The sequence below is a fragment of the Cydia pomonella genome, chromosome 5, assembly GCF_033807575.1.
Source record: "Cydia pomonella isolate Wapato2018A chromosome 5, ilCydPomo1, whole genome shotgun sequence".
Taxonomy (NCBI): domain Eukaryota; kingdom Metazoa; phylum Arthropoda; class Insecta; order Lepidoptera; family Tortricidae; genus Cydia; species Cydia pomonella.
The window spans coordinates 23,984,568-23,996,660 of NC_084707.1; positions in this window are offsets into that span (position 1 = coordinate 23,984,568).

Consider the following 12,093-nt stretch of genomic DNA (forward strand, 5'->3'; position numbering starts at 1 on the left):
TAGTCCTATAGTAAGCTCAATAAGGATTGTATTGTGGGTACTTAGACAACGATATATATAATATATAAATATTTATAAATACTTAAATACATAGAATACACCTATGACTCGGGAACAAATATTCATGCTCATCACGAGAATAAATGCCCTCTGCATTATTTCGTATAGTTTGCCGATTTTTCTTAGATAAATTAAAAAAAAAAATTGGTATTAATACTTTTAATTGAATACTTATAGAAGCTAAAAAACAAGCAAACAATCGCCATAAAATTTAACCCTGTCTATTATTTAGGTATTTTTTTATCATAAATTTGTTGGTCTTGATATACATTTCTTCTTCTTTAAAACTCCTATCCGAACCAAGAGAAGTTGTATCCATAAGTACCACATATCACGTCAAGGTAATTAAACCGTATAAAATAATAAGATTTTTGAAAAAAAAATCCATTTCTGAAGCAATATTTGACAAAAAACTTAACGATTCAGCTCGTACAATAATATTGCATTGTCACCCAGCATCTAGATCGTGTCATGCACGAAGATGCTTTGACTCGTATTACCATGTGTAGCAAAATTGCTACATAATCAACATCTGTCGGTTTATTTTTGAACTTCTCCAGTGACTAGTTGTCAGCTGGCTCAGTTCTCTTTCTGTTGTCTCTCTATGCGGTTTCATAATTCAGGCGTTGATGGTTAGATGGCGCTTTCTTTTTTTTGCTATAAGCGCCATCTAACCATCAACGCCAACGCAATCAATTATTAAAGGTTACAAGAAGACACAAACTATAGGTACCTACATATGTATATATGAAGTTTCAGCTCAATCTAAAAATGGAAAGCGGGTCTAATTTACCTTGCAAGAATTGATCCGAACATACGTACAGTCGCCATCAGATATATCGGAGCGGCCAAGGTGCTCACAAATATCTGAACACGCCCCTATTGTCAATGCGTTAGAGTGCGTGTTCAGATATTTTTGAGTAGCTTAAACGCTCCGATATGTCTGATGGCGACTATACATATGAACATTGCAAGTGAAATAAAAGCTAGTAATAATATCAACCAAAATTAAACAGAAAGTTTCGGCCATATTCGAGGAATGTGATACGATAACGAGAAGTTCTGGTTTAGATAAGTTCTCATTTAGATAGGTATCGTTTGTATGTCGTATAATTGACAGAAGCAGCTCGATTCGGGCGACCGATATCACTTTGACGCTAGAAATAGCGTCTATAGATCTTATTGGGATCACAGCGGAATCAAAATAAACGTCAATTTTGACATGTCGTTTAGTTATCGATCTACGGAAGGTAGAGGCAAGGAACAGAATCTCCATATACCAAAAAGTGTCCGACAAAAAACCGCTACAATACCTAGAATACTTGAGAAAAAAATCTAATCATAGACAGCGCACTTCACTCCGTCAATAACGCCTAGGTCCTTAGCTACTCTATCGCTACTCTGGAGAAATTTGGAACTATTATTTATAGCTGACAGCTGGACACTTTTGCAACAATTCTGCCTAAGGAGTTTCTGTTCCTTGCCTATACCTTCCATATATCGATCTTTTAAAGATCTTTCCAAGATCTTAACCGTGTCTTAATCATTCTTCGAATCAGGCAGTTTTTTACTTTTAAGTATATAGACAAAGCGAAATAATGTGTAAAAATCCCGGCAGCTCGTACCGGTATCTTATAACGTCGTTATTTAGAATTTTCTCCCATACAGCGCGACATTGTACGTACAAAGTTATGTAAATAGTGTTACAAAGCGCTTGTGTTGAGCGGGAAATAAAAATATCGTATCAATAGTCGTATAAAAGACCCGCGCGGCTCCGATACGAACGGGTGCGGGGTGGGAGATGTGTCTTAACGCATTCGCTATCAACGTTTTCGTAGCGCTCTACGCTCGTAGCCGATCCCAGCGTTTTCCCGCTTTGTAGAGGAAAGCGACTACGAACAGAGAACCCGCCGAGCGGGTTCCCAGTACTCAATGTGTTAAGACGAAAGGGCACGACCGCTCCGAAACCACCTTTCTATACAAACGTAGTCCCCATTTTCCTCTCTGGATTAAATTAAATAATTAATAATCATTAACTGCAAAATTAAATTTCCATATTATATTAGTAACTTATTAATATACTAAACCTATGTTTATAACCATGTTTTGACGACGACCGGTTTGGCCTAGTGGATAGTGACCCTGCCTACGAAGCTGATGGTCCCGGGTTCAAATCCTTGTAAGGGCATTTATTCGTGTGATGAGCATGGATATTTGTTCCTGAGTCATGGGTGTTTTCTATGTATTTAAGTATTCATAAATATTTATATATTATATATATCGTTGTCTAAGTACCCTCAACACAAGCATTATTGAGCTTACTGTGGGACTTAGTCCAGTTGTGTAATAATGTCCTACAATATTTATTTATTTATAACTTATTTATGTTATAATCTACGTATGTTATGTACATTGTCTATTTCTATTTTATTTGGACTGATTTCCATTTCGTCGCAACTCGCGCGGCACTTTCCTAATTAAATACTCGCGCAAATGTGGATTGTAAGGATATCAGGAATACTTTTTTTATTTTAAGAAACTATAGTGTCATTGAAAGTTCTCGTGAATCTGGGTAGAAAAAACATGAACTTTTCTAATTAAAAACGTGATGTAAAACTTACAAGTAAATTGGCCATGGAAAGCGAGGGGGGTTTTGTTATAGAAAAAACAAATTTTCTACAACAAAACCCCCGTAAAGATACCTATATATATATATATATGTCTAGGAAAATGGTATCCTCTAAGATTTCACCCAACCGATCTAAAGTTGTTTTTAATACAATATAATATACTTCGCGCATTAAAAATCGTATCTTCAGATTTGTCTGTATAAAATATGCCCGCTGTCCCCGCCGTCTCCGAAGACATTCTATTATACGGCGGGAATAACATTTTCCTTTCCCTGCCGCTTGTTTGTGTGGACGCTGTGCTCATATAGGGTTCACCCTGTCCTTGTCGTTCTGTCCTTGTTATTCCTGGGCCTTCATATGTTGTTGTCCTTATTATGGTGTTGGCTAGGAAGCCAACATGAAATTCGTTGATAGAATACTCCAGTTAAAACTTAACACACGGCCCGATTCGAACTTTATGATATGTCAGTGTCAAAAGTGAAGTTTCTTTACACAAAAATGTCACTTTTGACATCGATATATCCGATCCATATCGTATTCAGATCTAATATTTGACGTATCTTAAAGTTTGAATCGGGCCGGCAGTCTCCGCTGAGCTACGATCATAGCGCTACGTCGTAGCCGATAACATGGATTTCCCGGTATGTAGCGGAAACGTTTGTTTCAGCCAATAGGCCATAAAATTGTACACGGTTGTTATCGTTATGGTTCGTTGAGACAAAACTACAACGTGTCGTTATTAGCGCTGAATGGGTTAAATAATGTACGGAAATGGTCACTTTTGTTTGGCGTTGTAAGATTGTCATATTGGTTAGGCATCCAAGCAGTATTTAAACGTAAGTCGTCACTTGTGGTATCTTTTCCCCAGATATTAATTCGTGGTTAGAAAGAATCTCATGAAATGTTAATTGAACTTTAGGAGTGAGAATTTGAGCTGATGAACGATCGTGCAACAGATTGCTATTGCGACAAACTGTTGGCCGACGGAACGTTTCAGCGAAGAGTTTGTTCGAAAGATTGGATTCACGATAAACTGTTGCTCGACAGAATAGTTTTGTACGGGTGTTTGTCGTAACACCAATCATTCGATAGGTGTGTAGTGCGATCCTCATACTGATAAAAATATTCAATCGTAAAAAAATCGTCAAAAGTAGCCCCATGCAGGAATCAAAGTAACCCTATTCCACGGTACCAAAGTACAAGCATTCCGTCGAGCAACGCATCACAATATCGATTTTCGAACAAACGTTTATCGTGACACCCATCTGTCTAGCAATCCTTTCCGATTTCGATCTATCGTACAAACTTTCCAATGCAGTCCATTCTGTCGATCAAGAGTTTACCGCGATTCTGATTTTTCGAAAAAACGTGCTGTCGACCAACAGTTTATTGCACGTTTGTTATTCGCATTTCAAAGTTGCACTCGTTTATAGAATCTACCATCTTTGTCAAAACTACACGAACACAATCCCTTGAAAGCTGGTTAAAAGCCATAACGAAGACTTATTGCAGCTAGGCGGCACTAATAGCCCTGAACGACAGCCTAATTGCTATCAGCGCGCGCCGAGCGCCGCGCGGCCTGCTTTGTTGACTACACTTTCATATCGTGTTCAGTGGTCTCTGTCCGCTATTTATATGTTTATTGCACATTCATTAACGAAAAATTGGTTTAGTGCGGATAACTATAGTCCTTCTAAGCTATCTGGGCATCGAATTAGCAGCGACCATTGTCAAAAATTTAACGCATAGTTTTGCGTATTTCGAAATTTTGTCTCTGTCTTATCTATGACTTTCAGCCGAGATATCTATTTGTAAGTCTGGAAATTGTTTAAGATTGTTAATACCTGAACCCGGACCCGGACCCTGGTACGTCCTTAAAATACGTCCAAAAGAGAGATATGGGCATTGTGAATGTCATGTCGCTTTGTGTGGTAGGGCATAGCACAGCGGATGTCATTCCAGATCTAGAGCAGAGCCCAACTGGGGAAGTACCTCCACCTTACAAAAAACCGCAGGCAAATAACACTAGACCCTACTCAGTGTTGTGTTCCTGCCGGTGAGTAAGGTTGCCAGAGCTCAAACAGGGTGCGGAGTGTTAGGGTCGGCAACGCACATGTAACTCCTCTGGAGTTGTAGGCGTACATAGGCTACGGAGACTGCTTACCATCAGGCAGGCTGCATGCTTGTTTGCCACCGACGTAGCATAAAAAAAAACATTCGTCCGGAAAAGAATAGAAAAGGCTAGCTTTGTCTATATCACGCCGCGCGACAACTATTATTCGCTATGATTGTATCTATACTGCCCCATTGTCACAAACATTTTTCTATTCTATCCACTTTCCTGCGAGCAAACAAAACTACCATCCCCCTTTATTAGCTCGTAGACCTTTCGTAGACACCGGACGCAAACATGGCGGCTGTACAGTAGCACGTTATTGCGCCCGGCGGCTACGCACGTAGCGCGCTACGCCGTGACCACGTGATCTCATTATTGTGGGGCACAAATTATGCACGGATTTTGACAGTTTGTGATGTGTTGTGACAATTTTGTGTCCAGTTCAAGTTTTTATGACAAAAATATTAAGTGTGAATAACGCCAGGTAATGTCAGCTGTCATTGAGTCTATCTGCTTAACTAAATTTAATTCTGTAAGAAATAAAGGCTTTTTTTTATTACTTTTATTTATTTATTTATCTGCTTTCTCCATAGTAAACAACAATAAAACTTATTACTATGTTACAATAGCATTTTTTTTTCGAAAGGTGACAAGTTGTAATACGAAGTGAATTGAATTGTATTGAAGAATTGAAGTGAATTTAGGCCTATACACAGTTTATATTAAAGCTTAAAATATTTTTTGTTTCTTAAACAAAAGATATCTTCACACTATTACATAGGCCCAGCATAGGGTTGTCAAAACTGTAATAAATGAGTAGCATGAGTGTGTACAGTCAGCATCAAAAGTAGCGGATCAAATAACGTTTCATAAGTATCTACCATTCTGTAACAGCTAAACAAAAAGTGATGCCTTTAATATAGAACAACTAAGACTGTGAAAGATATACTTTTGAGTGCTAATTTTAGAAATTTATCTATATTTTGAAAAGTTATCCGGAATATCAGATACTTTTGGCGCGTTGTTTCATCCGCTACTTTGATGCTGACTGTACCTCTCAAGCGACTTTGTATGCTACCGTAATTAAGATTACTTTTAATTTATAACTCTGTTCTCGTGTACTGTTGTCTGTGTGTGTGTGTGTGTGTAATTTAAACCTATTTAAGGTACTTTCTTCTCTTACACTATAGGTCTATTGACGCCCATAGTCGCACACAGAAGGCCCATTAAGGCGCATTCACACGGGGTGTTTGCGGCAACCAGTCTCATGCTAATGTGACCACACGCCCGGAATTATTAGCGCGGTAGGGGCCGGCCAAGTTCGGGGAAAACTTTACCTTCTTGGTTTTCTTGGTGTTTATGAGTATCAATTGTTTGTGGAAAGAAAAGTACAGGCAGCAATGAAAGCTTGTACCAAAAATTTCTTTTTTGCCAAAAACTTTATAAAAATGCCATCAGGCCTAGCACAGGAGCGTCGCAACAGTATCGCGCTCGATAGACTACTTGTTTTTTTCTGTTTCAATTAGAAAAAGGCGGGTAGTCTATCTCTTAAGATACCGTCACAGCGCTACTACAGACCTACACAGCAAAGGTCATGCCTGGATAAGCCAAGTGAATCTGCCTCCAACGAGTTTTGGCTTGTAATTTTTTTTGATGAAGTGGCTCTATATTAGTAGCAAGTATGCAAAATATCAGCTCCCCAAATGTTGTAGATTTTGTAAAAAAAAATGAATTTTTATTACCTATTTAACATTTTTTGTATCGCAATGTATCCTATAAATGAAGTCGTATAATTGCCTTTACTATATAGTGCCGCACGTCCAAATCGGCTCGCTAGAAAAATTAAATTTAATAGAGGGATCTTTTTTTTTAACCAAAATCTATGACATTTGGGGTGCTGATATTTTGCATAGTTGTTACTAATATAAAACCATATTATCAAGAAAAAATTTACAAGCCAAAACTCGCTGGGGGCAGATTTACTTAGCTTATCCAAGCATGGCCTTTCAAAATGTGAAGACGAATGATCTTGGACCATTTTTTACATAAGTTGAATTCTGATTACGGTAACTATGTATGATATTAAATGAACATAAAACCACAGTCAATAGCTATTAGTCTTGCATTGGTTCAAATCGGTCAGTTTACAATAACAGTCAAATCAATAAATAACGCGTATGCCTGTCAGTTATATAACTTCCCAGCAATATATGGCCCGATTCAAAGAATGAAATACGATAACGACAAGTTCTGGTTTAGATAAGTTCTCATTTAGATATCAAGTCAATTTTGACATGTCGTTTAGTTATCGATCTTTTAAAGATCCTTCCAAGATCTTAAACGTGTCTTAATCATTCTTCGAATCGGACCGTTAGATAACAGAATAAAAGCGTGATTGTTTTACTTAAATATGACGGTGAACGATTCATTAACATTTACTGATTGTGTAGGCTTGGTCCTGCTAACGTCTCATGAATCATCCTGTATTTGACCCCGTTTTTACTTCCTAAAAGAAAAAAGGAAATGGTTCCATTCGATTCCTTACATTTTATTAAATCGTATATATTTCAGGGTCAATATAGCAATTTTACGTCACATTACATTATCATTTTGTTAGAGGCGTTTCAATCGTCGAATGCGAGTGTCAGACTTTAACTCTCATTTCTGACCTTTGTGTTGCTTAAATGCCATGAGTGTTGTATAGACATTTGATCCTCAGGAAAATCAAGATCGATTGACTTTATTTACAAAAAACTGTCAAGTAGCCAATTCTCCATTCACTGCACACAACAACATTAGTTTACTCGACGACCGGTATGGCCTAGTGGGTAGTGACCCTGCCTACGAAGCTGATGGTCCCGGGTTCAAATCCTGGTAAGGGCATTTATTCGTGTGATGAGCATGGATATTTGTTCCTGAGTCATTGGTGTTTTCTATGTATTTAAGTATTTATAAATATTTATATATTATATATATCGTTGTCTAAGTACCCTCAATACAACCCTTATTGAGCTTACTGTGGGACTTAGTCAATTTGTGTAATAATGTCCTATAATATTTATTACTTATTTATTATTATTATTTAATTATTAATCACGAGGCGTGACTATCAAGATGTCGCTCGAGCCGGAAATCCCATTCGAACTTTAAGATACGTCAAATATTTTTCCTCGCGTTGTCCCGGCATTTTTGCCACGGCTCATGGGAGCCTGGGGTCCGCTTGACAACTAATCCCAAGATTTGGCGTAGACACTAGTTTTTACGAAAGCGACTACCATCTGAACTTCCAACCCAGAGGGTAAACTAGGCCTTGTTGGGATTAGTCCGGTTTCACGATGTTTTCCTTCACCGAAAAGCGACTAGTAAATATCAAATGATATTTCGTACATAAGTTCCGAAAAACTCATTGGTACGAGCCGGGGATTGAACCCGCGACCTCCGGATTGCAAGTCGCACGCTCTTACCGTTAGGCCACCAGCGCTTCTTCTTTAAGATACGTCAAATATTATATCATAATCCTTATGAATCGGATATGTAAATGTGAAAAGTGACGTTTCTTCAAATAAAAATGTCACTTTTGACACTGACATATCCGATCCACATCGTGTCTAGACCTTATATTTGACGTATCTTAAAGTTCGAATTGGGCCAACAGTCGAGTTTACAAATATCTTAAACAAGCCAAAGTTCCAAAAATATATTTACACGCCTCTAATGGGCCTATTCGAGTTTTAGTTATTCGATCTGTTTCCGATATTATACTCATCTGACAGTGCCAAAGATGACATTTTTGGTTGAAGAAATGTCATGTTTGACACTGACAGATCAGTATCATATCGAAAACAGATCGAATAACTAAAACTCGGACTTCCGGTTCGACCGCCATGTTGATTTGATAGTCACGCCTCGTGATGAATTCCTTAGTTTTTGCTCATTAATATTGTTTAAAGTGTAATAACGATAGCTTATTATACAGTAAACTAATGTAGTGTGCAGTGAATGAAGAATTAATCTTGAAACGCGTTTAAACACCATTTTGGAGTCAACGGCCGGTAGTCCACGTGCTACTTGTAAAGTCCAGCTATCGCTCTACAAGAGCTAATAAAATCACCGTACACTATCTTGTACTAACCGTACAATTTTAGTCGTATTTAAAGCTCCTAAATACCTTCGAACGAACGAATGAATGAACTACCTAAGATTGACAATAAGGGTATGAAATATTTTTGGAACGATGGATTGTAGGTATAGATGTACTAGACCCTACTATCAGCAATAATCTTAACTTACCATTTGTGAACCTTATGTGTTTGCAATAAGGCTTACGTTTAGTCAATATAGTGTGGACGATGGAAGACAGAGATTGGCACATAGCCGCGCCTGATTCGGTTACTGACGGGTACAGTCGAACACAGCACTGTTACGGGTTGCAATATGTGATATGACGGAATTCAGAAGTAGATGATCCGAAAGGTTTGATGCTTGTTTGACATATAATTCAAGCATTCCGACCGACGACCGGTTTGGCCTAGTGGGTAGTGACCCTGCCTACGAAGCTGATGGTCCCGGGTTCAAATCCTGGTAAGTGCATTTATTCGTGTGATGAGCATGGATATTTGTTCCTGAGTCATGGGTGTTTTCTATGTATTTAAGTATTTATAAATATTTATATATTATATATATCGTTGTCTAAGTACCCTCAACACAAGCCTTATTGAGCTTACTGTGGGACTTAGTCAATTTGTGTAATAATGTCCTATAATATTTATTTATTTATTATTTATTCCGCGTACGAAAAATAAGTATCTCCCTGTCTAAACACATTATTTAGAAGAGACGTGATGCCGGCTGTACACAATCGTCGAGACGACCTTTGAACCTTGTCAAACAGATGCTTGCGCAACATGCGCTTGAAGGAGAATTTCTTCTGGGCTTGTCTCATTATTTGAAGAAAGTGAAACGCCAACGATGACTTTATTCGTCAGATAAGTGACAAGTAGCTTATTCAGGACTTTACTTGGACATTGTGAAACAGGCTCTAAATATAATTAATGTATATATATATATATAATGTATATAATGTATGTATGTATGTATATACTTTATTGTACATAGAAATAAAAACACGAAAAACACAGTTACAGAGTAAATTAAATACAACAAAGGCGAACTTATCCCTGTATGGGATCTCTTCCAGTTAACCTTTGAGGAAATGAGTAAAACAGAAGTAACGGTGAATGAATGACAAACACAAACAAAAGTGTACAATCACTGAAATTAATGAAATGCACGTTTTGAATACACATTGATACAAATATACATAGATAGAAAAATAACCATAAAATAATGCATACATATATATATAAATAAAAATAAATAAATATTCAATATATTATATAAAAAAAGTAAGTAAGTAGTAGTAGTTTTATTAATCTAAGGTAAAAAAACTAATCCGTGAGATTGAAGACCTAGTGGCTGAACCTAACATCATGGGAGAAAGTAAAGCCCACAGACTCCGTTGGTTGGGCCACCTTGAGAGAATGGACGAAGATCGGAACGTAAAAAGAGCGTACCTGGGTCGCCTAGCAGGAGGACGTCCTATCGGACGCCCTAGGTATCGCTGGAGCGACATGGTGGAGGCGGATCTGTGCGAGCTTGGAGTCGACAATTGGCGAGAGGTCGCACAGGACTGAGAAAAGTGGCGCTGTCTTGTGTCGGAGGCCAAGTCTCATTTTGGGTCGTTGAGCCAACGGAGTAAGTAAGTAAGTAAAAAAACTAAAGTAGGTATAAGTTATTAAAGCAAGAAATATTACTGTGCTAATCCGCGATTGCATGTAAAAATACGCGAGTAAGTATAACGGGTTAGCACTGATTGACTAGCACGTCATTTTATCGCGGATTAGCACAGTAATATTTCTTGCTTTAAAAAGCATGGATTTCCGCAAAGTAACGCCTGATTCTATTAATTAGGTATAAGTTAGTTTTCATTTTTCAAATAAAGTGTTTCTCGTTGTATAAGTTGTATCGCATCGCAGACACTTGTGCACATGACGGTACAGTACACAATATCACGTTATGTCCCATTTTGCCGCCGCCGGCTGGTCGCCTTTTGATTAGAGATGCCACGAATATTCGGCAACTGTTCGGTATTCGGCGTGTTCGGCCAGTGTAATCAGTGTATTTATTGCTTTCATAGGTTATACAGGTTCATTATATTGGTTCTGCTATGAAACCCTGTAGAGCACTGCAATATAACTTAAATCTAACTTAATAACTATGGCTTAAGGCTATCTCTAATAATTTTTGCCTATTATTCGGTATTCGGCCGAATGTTGCCTACTGCTCGGCCGAATACCGAATATCTATTACACCTACGTACAAAGAAAATTTACACAATAAAAATAACTGTAAACCATTATATCGTCAGGTGACAAGCAAAACTCACAAATTACCATCACAAGTCCATGGGCATAATTAATCATATTACTACTAAAATAAGGTTGATTTTTGTTTAATTATTTTTTAGGAATTCGTGACTTTTGCTTATCACCTAAATATTTAATTTTAAATAATATTTAATGTAATTTTTTTAAAGTAGAAAAATTACTGCCTTAGGCGAGACTTGAACTCTCGGCCTCTGGTCCATCCAGAGGCCTTGAGTTCAAGTCTTAATCCTCAACCAAGGCAGTAATTTTTCCACAAAAAAAAAATATTCTAAGCTTAATAGCATCGTTTGCAGACGTTTCTGCTTGTTAAAAATTAATTTAAAATGTATTCTTGGAAAGTTGTTAAATACGAAGACCTTTTTTTGAGCTTTTGTTATGACAAATAATTCTATAATATTTTAATTTAATATTTATTATTTATTTATTAATGTATTATCACTAAAACAAATAAATCGAACTTATGCTAACACAAAACAACTTAAAACTAAAAACTAAATATAAAAGATTAGATTATTAGATTAGATTATTCTATATTTATTATGGATAGAATTTGATTGACTCTTACTACAATCACTATAGTTCTAAGCAACAACCCGACCCGGGGGACCCGGGTACGTTCTTAAACTGCGTCCAAAGGAGAGGTATGGGCATTGTGAATCACATCTCGCTTTGTGTGGTAGGGCACAGCCAGTGGATGTCATTCCAGATCTAGAGCAGAGCCCAACTGGGGAAGTACCTCCACCTTACAGAAAACAGCAGACAAATAACACTAGACCCTACTCATAGTGTTGTGTTCCTGCCGGTGAGTAAGGTTGCCAGAGCTCAACGAGGGGGGGCGGGT